The sequence below is a fragment of the Terrapene carolina genome, unplaced genomic scaffold, assembly GCF_002925995.2.
Source record: "Terrapene carolina triunguis isolate 2854851 unplaced genomic scaffold, T_m_triunguis-2.0 Scaffold67, whole genome shotgun sequence".
Taxonomy (NCBI): Eukaryota; Metazoa; Chordata; order Testudines; family Emydidae; genus Terrapene; species Terrapene triunguis.
Window position 1 is genome coordinate 6,037,834 of NW_020664418.1, and position 10,443 is coordinate 6,048,276.

Sequence of the window (10,443 nt, forward strand, 5' to 3'; positions counted from 1 at the left end):
AACTTTACAGAGTAATCAGATTCAAAGAGCCCAGAGGAACCCCCTCTAGCCTTAGTTTCAAAGTTACAGCAAAACAGGGATAAACCTCCCTCTAGCAAAGGAAACTTCACAAGTTGAGAAAAACAAAGATAAACTAATACGCCTTGCCTGGCTATTACTTATAAGTTGAAATATGAGAGACTTGTTCAGAAAGATTTGGAGAGCATGGATTGAGGTCCAGTCCCTCTTAGTCCCAAGAGCGAACAACACCCAAACAAAGAGCACAAACAAAAGCCTTTCCCCCCTCACCAGATTTGAATGTATCTTGTCCCCTTATTGGTCCTTTGGGTCAGGTGTCAGCCAGGTTACCTGAGCTTCTTAACCCTTTCCAGGTAAAAGGATTTTGGTGCCTCTGGCCAGGAGGGATTTTACAGTATTGTATACAGGAGGGTTGTTACCCTTCCCTTTATAGTTATGACAACTCTCCAAAAACTTCCTGGATTGTCTGTGCACTGCTGTATTGCTCTCCTAGTAGGTGTCAGGGTGATTGAAGTCCCCCATGAGAACCAGGACCTGTAATCTGGAAAGTTCTGTTAGTTGTCCAAAGAAAGCCTCATCTACCTCATCCTCCTCAGTCTGGCAGGAAGGAGGGATAGTTCATTGGTTTGAGCATTGGCCTGCTAAACCCAAGGTTGTGAGTTCAATCCTTAAAGGGGCCATTTGGGGGATCTGGGGCAAAAATCTGTCTGGGGGTTGGTCCTGCTTTGAGCAGGGGGTTGGACTAGATGACCTCCTAAGGTCCCTTCCAACCCTGATATTCTATGACTCTATAGCTGACACCCACCATGACATCAACCTTGTTGTTTTCACCTCTAAACTTAACATAAAGACTCTCAACAGGCTTTTCTCCAGTTTCATACTGGAGCTCTGAGCAATCATACTGCTCTCTTACATACAGTGCAACTCCCTCGCCTGTCCTTCCTGAATGGTTTATACCCATCCGTGACAGTGCTCCAGTCATGTGAGTTACCCCACCATGTCTCTGTTATTCCAATCACATCATAGTTCCTTGACTGTGCCAGGACTTCCAATTCTTCCTGCTTATTTCCCAGATTTCTTGTGTTCGTGTACAGGCACCTGATAACTAGTCAATTGCCCTACTTTCTCAGTATGAATCAGGAGGGCTCCCCTGTTGCACCCTCCTCCTTGTGTTTCCTCCCAGTATCCCACTTACCTCTGGGCTTAGGTCACCGTCCCCCGGCGAACCTAGTTTAAAGCCCTCCTCAGTAGGTTAGCAAGCCTGCCTGCGAAGATGTTCTTCCCTCTCTTTGTTAGGTGGATCCCATCTCTTCCTAGCAATCCTTCTTCCTGGAACAACATCCCATGGTCAAAGAATCCAAAGCCCTTTCTCCAACACCACCTGCGTAACCACGCATTTACCTCCACAATTCTATGGTCCCTACCTGGGCCTTTTCCTTCAACAAGGAGGATAGATGAGAACATAACTTGCACCTGAAACTCCTTTATCCTTCTTCCCAGAGCCACATAGTGTGCAGTGACATGTTCAAGGTCATTCTTGGCAGTATCATTGGTGCCCACATGGAGAAGAAGGAAGGGGTAGCGGTCCGAGGGCTTGATCAGTCTTGGCAGACACTCCATCACATCCTGAATTCTAGCTCCAGGTAAGCAGCACACTTCTCGAGTCTCCCAGTCTGGATGGCAGATCTATGACTCCATCCCCCTTAGGAGGGAGTCCCCGACCACCCCCATCCATCTCCTCCTCTTGGGTGTGGTGGTTGTGGAACCCCCATCCCTAGGACAATGCATCCCAGGCCTTCTGGTTGATGGGCTCTCCTTCTGAACCCTTCCATCAGATAAGTCTTCCGAACTATTCTCCACCATAGTGTCTGTGCAGAGAACCTGAAAACAGTTACTTGCCTCTATCTGCATTGGGGGTACATGGGTTCTCCTCTTTCTTCTTCTGGTGGTCACATGCTGCCAATTTTCTTCCGCGTTCTGCACTGCCCTCTCTGATTCTTCAGCATGCTGAGTCTGCAGTACCAAATGCTGACTTCTATCCAGAAAGTCTTAATTTTCTCTGATGCAATGCAGGGTTGATACTTGGGTCTCTAGTCCTTTAACCTTCTCTTCCAATATGAAGACCAGCTTGAACTTTGTACAGACGAAGTCGCTTCTGTCCTCTGGGAGAAAGACAAACATGGCACATCCTGTGCAGGTCACAACAGCAGATCATTCGATATCCATATTGTCTTCCCTCTAAGAGTCTTTTCAGATGTTGTTCATGGAGCTGCCCCCCTCTCACCTGCTGGTTCAAGGCCAGTCGAGGCCGGAAATCTCTTTCTTTCTGCTTGGGGTACAGTGGTCTATGTGAAATGGGTCAAGGCATCTTAGCCAAGCTCCCTGATCCAAAACCCACTGGAAAGACTCCCACTGACCCCAATGGGCTTTAGATCAGGCCCCTGTACCAGGAAAACCACCACAGGCACGGTCGCTTTGTGGCAATCTCAGCAGAGCGGCCCAGGGGGGGATTGGACCATGGAGACTGAGCTCCTCTTCTCCCATAGTCCTTCCAGTTCAGAGTGGAGGCCTCCTGGCAGGGCAGTGGGTGGAAGACTGGTCACCACTGCCTGTTGTGAGTGAAATATGGTTCTGTGCAGGCTGTCAGTGTCAGTGCCAGGCCCACGTGTAATCTGCTGATGAGCGTGTGGGATGGGGTTCTTTTCTATGGCCAGCTCACAGAGGATGTGAGTCTGGTACAGCCATGTGGGGCATTTTTAGCTCAAGCAGCTCATGCTTTTAGCTGTGGATGTCCCCAGTTCAATCCCTGGTGCATCAGCTAAAATGGCAGCCATCACATATGCATCATTAAGACCACTTAACCCGAGGATGCAGGGCCTTTCACTAGCACTATGCGCGGGGTAAATTTCACTGACAATAAATAGGACTCCAGTTTCCAAGACGACTGTCAATCTGGCACCTGGTGCAGCAGTAAATTAACATAAAATTAGAATAGAGTCTGTAGAATTTCATAATATACACTTTTGCATGACAAAACCCTAGGAGTACTGTCCTTATTATAGCTATTATTAAAAATCAGAGTGCCCCAAAGTTTATCCAGCCTGCAATATAAACTGATCCTTTTGAATTTGTCATTGTTTAGGTGTTTTAATGAAGTGGGGCGGGGGGTGGAGATCATGAGGAAAGGAAGATGGTGAATTAACCCTCCTCATCTTCTCCCTCCCCAGCAAAATGAAGGTGAAACTAAAATAGCAAACAAATAAATAAACAATACAATGCAACTTTAGGCTCCAGTCTTGCAAACACTTAAGTACATGCATAGTTCCAATGACTTCAGTGGGATAGCTAACAGTACTGAAGTTAAATATATGCCCAGGTATTAGCAGGATCGGGGCCTTATTTGGTTTAGTGCAGTAGTTCTCAAACTGTGGATCGGGACCACAGAGTGTCACCAGAGCCAGCATTAGACTTGATGGGATCCAGGGCTGAAGCTGAAGCCCAAGCTCCACCCCCACTTGAGGCGGCGGGGCTGAGGCTCCGCCCTACCCCAGGGTTACATAGTAATGTTATTGTCAGAAGGGAATCATGATGCAATGACGTTTAAGAACCCCTGGTTTAGTGTCTCTCATTATTATTATGTAGCTGAATAGCAGAAGCACCTAGTAGCCCAAAACATGGACTGGGGCCCCGTTGCATTAGGTGCTGTACAAGTTGTACCCAACCTGCTTCTTCTGAAAAGTTGCTTCTTAGGTGAGTTGGTTTTGATTTTTTCAAATACCGTCAAAACATTGCATGTGAAAATTTAAAAAAAAATTGGGGAAAAAATGTTGATGAAGTTTTACCAGAATAACGTCTTGTTTTTTTTCACTTGTTGAGCTGGGTTTTTGTTGTTGTTGTTTGTTTTGTATTTTTTTAATTTTCGAAAGATCACAATTTCAAAAAAAAATTTAAAGGGGAATATTTTTTGAGAATGTTTTCTGAATTCTCCCTCTTTGTTTTTTGACTCTTCAGTTTGCTAAAACAGCCATAAAGTTAAATTATACAGGGCACAGCAAAGGTGGAGAGAAATGAAGAGATACAGAGGAAAGAATTTGAATGGAGATTTTGGAAATAGACAGAGGCTGAAATCTTGGCTTCTTTGAAGTCAGTGGGAGTTTTTCCATTGACTTCAGTGGGGCCAGGATTTTTCCCAGGGAATGCATGAATTAATTTTGCTTGATTGCTAGTTTTTGTTCTGCTGATTCCTTCCAGAAGAATCTCGCCCTTCAGGTGTATTTTTCCTCTTACCAGCAGATGTCCTAGTGACCCTGTGACAGAGTATACCAGACCCTCTGAGACCCACTGCCAGAGGCCTCATGGCCCTGAGACACCCTGCCCCCAAAAAGGGCAGTGGAGAGGTTCCTCCAAGCTGCCCAGAGTGGCTGTGTGGGACACAGCCAATCAGTGCCCAGCAACCTAGTATAAGAAGAGCTGCAGGGCCAGAGGGAGTTCAGTTCCTTGCTGGAGCTGTAGGAGTGTGGCTGCCTGATGGAGCTGTAGACCCCCCACCCCACAGGGCAGTGCTGCCAGAAGCTGGGGAGAGCGAGAAGGAGCCCTGAGGTAGTTGCTGGGACTCCATTAGGACAAGGCCTTGAGGTAAGGGTGAAGATGGTGCAGGGCCATGGGGAAGGGGCCCAGGGAATTTGAGAAGCTATGTGACATAGCAGCTGTGTCCCTTTATCTACAGGGTCCCTGGGCTGAGACCTGGAATAGTGGGTGGGCCTGGGTGTAACCCCCCTCCCAGCCCCTATTAGCCACTGGGGGAAGTGGCCTGGACATTGAGGCACCCTGGAGGGGGAACTGAACTATAGTGACCCAGCTGGAAAGCTGTAGCCACAAAGCCCAAGAGGGTGAAGACATTGTCTTCAGAGAAGAAGTCCTGGGGCACTACTCTATCCCAGAGCAGGGACAACCAGAGAGAAAGTGCAGGCACACACAATTGGCCCAGGAGGGGCTCTCGAAAGGTGAGTGCACCCCTGCTACAGATCCAAATTGTGGTTCAAAAATGGAGACCAGCTTCTGGATGTAGGTGATTTGTCCAAGCTCACGCAGCCCATGGCAAAGATAGAAATAGAGTCCACTTCTGCAACATCTGGTCATGTGGCTTTGCTACAAGACAGTCTTATTTTTGTGCTTCCAAGTTCTTTTCCTGAAGGTAGGAGTGGGAATACCATTGGGTCCAGATTACAGTAGGAGGACAACAGGGGAAGAATGCAAAGGAAAGGCTAGTGTAAGTATGCAAGAGTTGTTTGGAATGTGCCAAGCATTACATATCCTTTGGTATGTCTACACTGCAAAGAAACATCTGCAGCACAGTCTTAGAGCCTGGGTCAACTGATTCGAGCTCACAGGGCTCAGACTGGGAGGCTAAAAATAGCAATGTAGATGTTCCTACTGGGGTGGGAGCTGGGACTCTGAAACCTGTGGAGTGGGGTGGGTCTCAAAGCCCAGACTCCCTCCTGAGCAAGAACATCTACATTGACCCACAAGCTTGAGTCAATTGACCTGGGTTCTGAGCCTCAGTGCCAAGAGTTTATCTCTGCAGTGTAGACATATCCTAAGGCTGTAGGGCAGAATGAAATTAAATTGTAGTGTAACAGTATTTAGATTATAAAGTATTTGAAGCAGGACTATCTTTTTATTGTGTTTGTATAGCACCTAGCACAATAGGGTCCTGGTCCATGACCAGGTGTTGCAAATTATAAATAAGTAATTTTATCTGGGAAATAGTAAGTGATCCTGTCATTAAAACCTGTGGCTGGAATTTTCAAAGTTAGGTGCCCAGTTTCCATTGAGTTGACTCCTTTAGATTGCTTTGAAAAATCTCTGCATGTGTCACAAAGGGTAGAATTAAGGGTATACATGCAACCTTAACTTTAAGATTTTGTGACTTTTAAGTGTTAAACTGTGCAACCTTGACACTATCTCTGTGTAGTTTCATCAAGAGTATTAGAAGGGGAAAATAAACAGAAAACCGTATGTTAGAATTGTGTAGATGAAGGAAAAGTGCAAATTCTGAACTCTGTCATCAGAAATAAACTACATACATAATAGTATGTCCTCTCTAGCACCTTTCATCCTGGAGGAGCTCAGCATGATCTGAGAATATTAATGAATTAAGCCTCACAACACCATTATTGGGTAGGTAAATAGCGTTTCTCATTGTGCTGCAGGCTTTGTTGAAGGTAAATCAAGTACAGTAACATACAGGCAAACTTTAAAGCGCCAGGTTCTGATCTCTTTATTCCCATCGGTGAGCAGTTACTCACAGTAATAGTCCTATTGAAGTCAATGACTAACTGTTACCAAGGGGAGTCCCTAAGGTTCAACTAGGTTCACATCAGCACCCCAAAATGTGGATGTCGATCTGCAGTATCCCAGCCTCCTGAGAAACTTTTTTTTAGGGGGGGGGAATAGACATTTTGAAGTTGCATGGCTCAAAATGGACTCATTATCTGTTTGGGGGGGGGGGGGGCAATTCACATTTGAATGTAGCAGGGTGGTGGACACCAGCTCCTGCCCTGAAGGGCTTAAAACAGCCAGGAAGAGGGCTGTGGCAGGGAAAAGCTAGGCTGATTGGGGAAGTAGCCACATCTGGGCCATGCCCCAATCAGGCACAGCTGGTCCCTATAAAAGGCTGTGAGCCAGAGGCATTCAGAGAGAGAAGGGCCTGGCTGCAGGGAGCTTAACTAAGGCTACGTCTTCACTACGGGGGGGGGCGATGTAAGATAAGCAAATTCAGCTACGCGAATAGCATAGCTGAATTTGACGTATCGCAGCCGACTTACCCTGCTGTGAGGACGGCGGCAAAATCGACCTCCGCGGCTTCCCGTCGACGGCTCTTACTCCCACCTTCGCTGGTGGAGTAAGAGCATCGATTCGGGGATCGATTGTCGCGTCCTGACGGGACGCGATAAATCGATCCCCGAGAGGTCAATTTCTACCCGCCGATTCAGGCGGGTAGTGTAGACCTAGCCTAAGTGTCTACAGTGGAGCAGGGTTGGGGAAAGGCCAAGGGAGCCGGGGAGCTCCAGCCTAGGAAAGCCTCAGGCTGTAGGCCTGGTAAGGCCTATTAGGTACTGGGTTGCAGGGGGCAGCCCATGGGTAGGCAGAGGCAGCAGGTCTGAACCCCTTTGCCTGTGATGAGTAGCTGATACTGCAGTCTGCCTCAGTGAACGGGGGCTAGATGGAGACTGGGCAGTAGCCAAGACTGAGGCAAAGTGGGAATAATGGGTGGGGGTTCCCCTGGGAGGGGGAGACCCAGAACTGTGGGGGGGCAGCACCCCAGGTAAAAGGGCACTGGGGTCCAGGAAGGGACACGGGGGCCAGAGGACAGGCGGCTCACCAGCCTGCAGGGGGTGCTCCGGATGCTAGAAGAGCTAATTCCCGGAAGTCATCAGCAGGAGGTGCCACGGGGTGAGTCCACACCTCTACTTTGAGATTTGTCATTGACCAAAAATCATGTGTTCCCAGTGAAACCCAGGTTTTTGTCAACAATGTTGATAGTGATTTACACAATGATTTCAATTGAAAATGTTGGTAAAAATGTGAAATTTTGCAGAAAGTGTGGTGGTGGTGGTGGGGGGGAAATGATGTGGACAATATTTTGCAAAAATTTTTGCTTAAAAGAAAAGACATTTTTGACAGTCTTTTTAGTGCAAAAAAAATTTACCAAAGGTAATTGAAGTAGATATTTATGAAATCACTAGGAGGTGAACTATCTCCAATTCAACAGGTTAATCATTAATATTTGGAGGATTTTCTTGCCGTGCTGTATTAGGAGAACATCATCAGACAGACATTTAAATTTTTTTAACTAAAACAACAATGTTATGTATTCTGGATGGTCTTCTTCAACAGCAAACCTATAATATTATAACAAAACAAGCATATGAATTTTTGAGTTTAGTTAAACATTTAAGTTTTTAAAATTAGGTTTGTTCTTGTTAAAATTGTTTTACTAAATAGTTAAATGAAACATTTTTTTTAAAAAAACAAACAAACAATTAAATCGACTGTCAGCCAGGTCAACATGAGAAACTTAAAATATTGGCTTCTGCAGCTAACTCAGTCATCTTCACCTTCATTTTCCTGTTTGTTCATGATCTGGAAAAGAAAAACAAGCTTTCCTGATTTTTCAGGTCCCAAATGATTTCTCAATTTGGAATGAATTAGTCCAAAGGAAGAAAATATTCTTTCTACACTGGCAGGAGAAGCTACTGCTGTTAAAAGTGAGATTATCATTTCAACAGTCTCTGAATCCAAGTGCTTAAATTACTTCCACCAGTTCACTGGTGTGACTTTCTTTAAAACCTCATCAGCAAATATATATTTCTGGAATGGTTCACCCTTAGCTCTGAAGTTTATTATAGTTGGCATTATGGAGGGATGATTGCTGGATGCCCATGTCATAGCCATCTCCTCCTCTTCAGCAGTTAAGGTTTGATCCTGGTACTGAGTATTGAGAATATTTGCAGGAAAATGAACTGGAGATAGTGCTTGTCCCATTAGGTTGTGTTTTTTTTTTTTTTTTTTTTTTTTTTTAATGCTTGTAATTTAACCCTGTCATTGCATATTTCTCTTTAAGATCTCACTCCGTTGCTTCCAAATTTCAACAGCGTCAGCAATAAAACAGCTATTTCCCTGCATTTTGTTCAAGGCTACAGAAATAGGCTTCAGGGTACTCAGCATGTGTTCTGAATAAGCTGAGGTCAAATATTTTCCTGCAAACCAAGGGAGGGCTGCACCTGTTAACTCCTCAGGATCATGTCCCGGAGTGAAAACCCTTGGAGTTAATCCCCAGGGCGCTTTCTGGGTGCCGGGCAGATCCCTCAGAAGTGGGATGGGGAATAGTCCCAGGTGTAAGCAGAATGAATCCGCTAATGGAAAATAGTGTCATTTAATTCCTTGGGCTGGAATCGCACCAGAAGAATCTGGCATCAGCACTGGGTTTGCAGTGCACAATGTAGAACCTGGGCACCGGGTCGCAAACGCAGCACATGGCCTTTAAACGCCAGAGACTGTGGCATGTGCATCTGCCCTAGGGACCCCTCCCAGGACCCAAGCGTGCTCACTCACCAGCAGGGGGGACAGCACAGTGTATGTGTCCTGGCTCACCAAGAGAATCCTGCTCACTTGGGTGACAGCTTCACCCATCAGCGCGAGGCTTCTCAGAAAAGCAGATCTCACCAGTGGGTCCTGGGCTCACAGGCAGGAGGGGGAGAGAACAATGAGGAAACAGCCACAGGCAATAGAGAGCTGAGACACAAGGCTACAGGGCGAGTCTCTACAAGGGAGCTGCTGTCCTAGGCGGGATTGCCCTCACGCCCTAAGGGAAAGGACCTGACTTTCCGAGTGGAACATCTTTGCATTCCCTAGGGCAGTGGGTCTCCAACTTTTTTACTGATGACTCCTTTCACACAGCAAGCCTCTGAGTGTGACCCCCCCCAATAAATTAAACACCCTCTCTAATATATTTAACACCATTATAAGTGCTGGAGGCAAGTGGGGTTTGGGGTAGGGTTACCATATTTCAGCAAGCAAAAAAGAGGATGGGAGGAGCCCTGCCCTAGCCCCGCCCCTGCCCCTCCCACTTCCTGCCCCCCTCAGAACCCCCAACCCTCCCCCCATTCCTTGTCCCCTGACTGCCCCCTCCTGAGACCCTCCCCCACCCTAACTGCCCCCCAGGACCCTACCTGTACCCTGACTGCCCAAAAAGCCCCCCCCGAACTCCCAACCCCCCCCGTCTCTTGACTGCCTCCTCCAAAATCTCCCTGCCCCTTCTCCTGCCCCCTGGCCCCCTTACCCTGCCACTCAGAACATGGTGTTGGGCTCTGTGCGGAGCCGGACACGTGGCTGCGCTCCCCAGTGCAATACACAACCCGGTCCCTGCCCCTGCACAGTGCTGCGGGAGCGAGGGAGCAGGGGAGAAGAAGTGGGGGGAGGAGGGGGGGTGGCCTGCCGAGGGCCGGCTGGCCTGCCGAGGCCCGATGTAAACGGCCCGGCAGGCCAGCCGGCTCAGAATGTGGGGGAGGGGGGGTGGGGAGGAGGAGCTCTACAGCTGCTCCGGAGTCTAGCCTGGCAAGCTGCGGGGGAACGGCTCTGGCTGCCAGAGCCCCATGCGAGCGGCTGACTTTCCTGCAGCCCTCCCAGCTGCGCCTCGCTCTGCCTGGGGTGGAAATCCCGGACATTTTTAGTGATTTGCAAATTCCCCCCCCGGACGCTATTTTTAACACAAAAAGGAGGACATGTCCGGGTAAATCCGGACGAATGGTAACCCTAGTTTGGGGTGGAGGTTGACAACTCGTGACCCCCCCATGTAATGACCTCGTGACCCCCAGAGGGGTCCCGACCCCCAGTTTGAGAACCCCTGGCCTAGGGGAATAT